The sequence below is a fragment of the Neltuma alba genome, unplaced genomic scaffold, assembly GCF_004799145.2.
Source record: "Neltuma alba isolate B1F8T4 unplaced genomic scaffold, ASM479914v2 tig00013203_pilon, whole genome shotgun sequence".
Lineage (NCBI taxonomy): Eukaryota > Viridiplantae > Streptophyta > Magnoliopsida > Fabales > Fabaceae > Neltuma > Neltuma alba.
Window position 1 is genome coordinate 29,947 of NW_021637508.1, and position 5,106 is coordinate 35,052.

A 5,106-nucleotide genomic window follows, 5' to 3' on the forward strand; every position below is an offset into this window, starting at 1 on the left:
TCCCATAAACTATTTTTTTTTAATAACATTCAGTATCCTAAAAATATACTCAACACCCTCAAAAGTTTTTTTTAGGAGCATTCAGAGTTTTAAAATAATTTTTTAGCACAATAAGCACCCTAGTACATTTTTCAGTAGTATACTAGTATCCTAAAATAATTTTGGATTCCAATAACACTAACTGCTGAGTGTATTTTGAAATACTGAGTGTTATTGAAAAGATATTTATGGTTCTGAGTATATCAAAAAATTATTTTAAAATATTGAGTGTTTTTTAAAAATATTTTAAGACAATGAATCTTAATTAGAAAGAAAGAAAGAAGAAGCATTGAACCCTATTTTCCACCCAAACGTCGTGGTTTAGGTATAGGAGGGCAGCGGAGAAAAGGACGCAGCGGAGAGAAGCCATGCGCATATGTAAAGATGGTCTAAGTTGTAATAAATACCTAGTGAAGCTATTACCATATGGTGGAGGATAACTTTTGCATCGTTTGACGAACTATATCACCTATTTGTCAATAACTGCTGAGCTTGATGAGAGAAGTTGGTTGTTATTTTGCCTGATTGCGGGTGTGTTTGGATGAAACCAAACCATGGTTTAGAGAATAGTTTTTGGACAATAGATTCTGGAAAAAATAGATTTTGTGAAAAAGTGATTAAGTGAGAGTGTTTGGATAGTTGTTATTAGAAGTACTTTTTATATGTACAAATTATTAAAAAAAACATAAGTTAATATGATAATTACATAAAACATAGATTGTATGATATATTTTAATTTGAAAGAATAAAATTGTTAATAATATATTTTTACTAACATAATTAATAATACATAAGATAATATAAGTAATAAATAATTAATATGTGTATATATTTATAAGATATAAGATTAAATATGTTTATAAAAAATTAATTAAGGGGTGTTAAAGTCATATTATTGTTGAGATTTACTCTAATAGGCACAATCATACTCTCCAATTTAAGCCAGAAGCAGAATGGATTCACTTTTCCCTGAAACCATGGTTTTGGGTTCCAAAATCATAATTTCAAATAATTTGTGCCTATTTGGGTTGTTTTTTTTCCCAAACCATGGTTTGGGTCTCAAACCATGGTTTGGCCTGCTATCTAAACAAGGCCTGCATCTCTTTTGAGGAATGATGTCCTGCTTTTAAAATGGTCTTGCACCCCTTATTTCATGCTAATAAATACTCTTTTATTCTATTTATAGAACATAGAGAGAATTTTTTTTGTCATATTTATACGTTACTTTATTAAATTTTACCGTGAATGTACTATAATGTCATTCATTTATTGTAGTGTAGATAGTTATTTTTTCAGAAGGTATATATATATTAAATAAGGATAAAATTGAAAAATTGTTATATCTTAATGAAGAGTTAATGCAGCTTAAAGTTTTTCTTGATTTGTATGAAACATGGTGAAAGTATCTTATAAATAGGATCAGATGAATATTTAAAACTCTCTCCCTAATTAATATGGATACAGATGGAAAAAATTGTCATTATTTATCCTGACAATTTCCTATATTTTGAGCTCTAATTTCGGGACGATATTATTTCTGATAAACCAAAACATGTTAAGATTCAAAATCAGTTTATAACGATAAAGTAGAGAGTGTGTGTGTGTGTGTGTTTTATTGAAGCAGTGTATCAAATCTAAAACACGCGCATATTACATATATATCCATATGCCGCCCGCCCCCCAAAACACGCAAATACATGTCAGAAGGGGATGGATTTTGGCCACTAAATCAAAGGATTTTTATAATTAATTAAATAAAATAGGCGGTGGCCTATGAGATATAAATAGTCTCAATATTATTAAATATTTATTGCCTAAGCCTCTTAATATTTTCTTTCAAGATGACAAATTCCCTTTACCAAAACCCTGAATCCAGGATCCTAACCAAGATGACCCAGACCTAGAATGTTCTGATTATTCAATTATTATTTGAATTCAAATATTTTATGTTTTAATATTTGAACCGAGAAGCATACTCTAGGTGGAAGTAGTAGAGTTTGTTACATTAATTAGTAAATTTGATGGGGGACGGGACTACACAGCTAATGAAAGAGCTGAGTAGAAATGAATAATGAAAAACTTCCCTACAAGCCTAATTAAACGAACAAATAATATTTATTTAATAAAAAAATTCATTGAAAGGAATTTGATATGTTCATGTTTTGTTTATAAATTATAATTTTAAATTAAATAAATTACTAAATCAAAGTTAATCATATGAATTCAACACATAATACTCCTACATAAATAGATGCTAAAAAGTTAAATACTCCTTTTATTTTATTTATAAGGTAGAAAGAGAATAAATTTGTTGATTTCATTTATAAGGCAGAGATAAGAGATAGAGAGATAATTTTTTTATATAAATATATAATTTTATCCTTCATTTACTACTGTGTTGACTTTAGTCTAATGAGACAGAGTATATGTTAAATAGGAATAAAATTAAAAAGTTAAATTTTAAAATAAGATTAATGAATTTAAGATTTTTTTTTGTCTATGTGAAATATCTTGAAAGTAATTTAGGTGCAGATGACTAATACGTATGGTATTAATTAACAATCAATGTATAATTAAGTCTACAGTAAAATTAATTAATTTTTTGCGGAAGACAGATACCGTCAAAAGCATATCCGTCTCCTGACTCTGCTCTCTGTTTTCCAACTTCTTCATGGGTTAGGCTTCAATCACATAAAGCGGGCGGCTTCATACGGACAGTTATTACTAATAATTTATTAGCTATGAATCACGTTCCATGATCCTTTTGCTTTTCCACTGACTTTATTCTAATCAGCCTCTTTCTTTCTCAAAATCCGAATACTGACCCTTGTGCTGCCAACTTTTTGCTTCCAAATCATCTCTCATTTTTTTAATCCCAACCTTGGATTAGAACACTGACTCTGCATCGACCACGCAGTACCATGCTATTAATAATATTTTCAGACGATCAAATCAAGACAAAGAATACCAAAGTATTCCCTACGGGAACATGTAAATTCTAGTAATTTGGTAAATTCTTCGTATTGTGTTTTTTCATCACGCTATACACACGCATATGCATATTTTATATATAAAGAACAAAAATTCTTCATCCCATTCTAGCCATGATTCTGAACAAGAGCAGTGAACGTTGTTTTTCCTCACTTCTTTATTTAAGCGACATTCGCCATTGTCGGTTAGTTCAGTACTTTAAACAGCTCCTGTCTCTGCTCTGTTCACATAATATTGATAATACAACTGGATTCCTCACTGTCCTCACTGCTTCACGCTCAAAATCCAGCCTTTCTCCAAAATTGAATCCATATATCTATTTCCTTCACGCCTCTTTTCATTTTGTTCTTAGGATCTACTTTCCGGCTTGAGCTTTGCAAGAAAGGGTGAATTTTTTGTTTTTTGAAAGTTTGGTAAGCATAAGTATGCCATTCCATAGTTTCTTGAATTTCAAACTTACACACGGGTGAATGTAATGGGTTGCTTGATTCCACAGCAAAGATCCCTTACTCTGAGAGATTAAACGTCGCCATCGTTAAGCTCGAAGAAGTACGATGATATTATAGACGCAGCCAAAAAGCGGTTGGGTTGAGTCTCTGAAATCAGAAGGGACAAAGACACTCATAGTAAAATGAAGGCTTAGTGGAGTCGAGTGTAAGAAAACGGGAAAAAAGCAGGTATTAATGTTGTCATTATCACCACCGGCCTGTTGGCCCAGTGGTGTGGGTGTGTGCGTGGGGTGTGTGTAATGCGGGTTCGATCCCGCCCTCCTGTAACTAAAAAAAAAAAAAAAATTGTTGTCATTATCGCTTTAGGAAGGTGACGTTAATGCTGGACCATATTAGGGCTGAGCAAGGGCGGGGGTGGGCTAACCCGAAGGTTAGCCCATAGCCTGCCCATTTATTTATAAATAGGCATAGGCTAACTCATAACCCGGCGGTAGTAGCCATATTAAATGGGCTACGGGGCAGTCCGTTTGGGCTGATCGGGTTATGGGGTAACCCATTTATTTTTTAAATTTTTTTCAGTATAATTATTTTATATATGTAACCTTATGAAGCTGTCAATAAATTTTGCATGCCAAATAGCAAATCAAATATGAAATAACATCAACCATATTCAATCACACAACCTCACTTAGATTTGCAAACAATTAAAGTCTGATAAAATCATAAAAATAGTCACCAATCATAAAGTCTCATAAACTTTGAAAGTTCCAACTTTTACCTAAAGGATAAAATAAAAACTTAGACAAATATGATGAAGGTTTGATAAAATATGAATGAGAAACAATATCATCTATTAAAGAAAAAAAATATTTTAAAAACTTAAAATTTAAAATAGGCGGGTATGGGCAGCCCAATACCTTGCCCATAGCCCAACCCGTTTAATGGGTTACCCCGCCCATTTAAGCCTGCCCGTTTATAATTTCTTATTTAGGCTAATTGGGCGGGGTTTAAATGGAGGGCAAAAATTTCATGGGTTATGGGCGGGCTAGCGGGTAATGGGTTTGTTGCTCACCCCTAGACCATATTGCTGCTAGAGATAGAGCATGTTCACCTCTCATGGGCTTTTACATTTGCATTCATTGATGCACATGACTCTGCCTTTTAGGTGCTCTTTTGTGTGCGTATCTCTTTCCTCAATTGCTTCCAAGATTCTATTCTTCCTTTTCTGGATTCACTTTGATTTTTACTTGGGAAAAAGTGTTTCTCCATTTTTAGTTTCACTTGGTTTGTTTTTCCTGCAAAACCCACTGATTATGATAGTGGTTTGTTTTTCCTCTAATTTCGCAGCTTTGCCCGGCGCTTCCAACAGGACAGGAACATATATACAAGGAAAGAATTTCATAAGGTCGGCGGGCCGTTAGAAAAATTTGGTTTCCTTTCACACACATACAAAAGAATGAATTAAAAAATGATTCACACTTAATTCATGACGAGTGTGAGTGGAAAAGGGAGTGTCTTTATGCGTAAGAAGTAAAGGAGAAGAGTAAGAAAAAATGGCTACTGATCCTTGACATCGGCTTTACTTGCGTGGGCTCGAGTTGATGAGTTTGTAACTGTCGCCTAATCA

General features: G+C 32.9%; 1 long non-coding RNA gene across 1 annotated transcript; it reads left to right on the forward strand.

Moving 5' to 3' along the window:
- The first annotated feature begins 3,267 nt into the window (after nt 1-3,267).
- On the forward strand, nt 3,268-4,906 carry LOC114735336 (uncharacterized). The gene is made up of 3 exons (XR_003739260.1): nt 3,268-3,443; nt 3,527-3,707; nt 4,827-4,906. It is a non-coding gene; the product is annotated as an uncharacterized LOC114735336 (long non-coding RNA).
- Nucleotides 4,907-5,106: the final 200 nt, after the last annotated feature.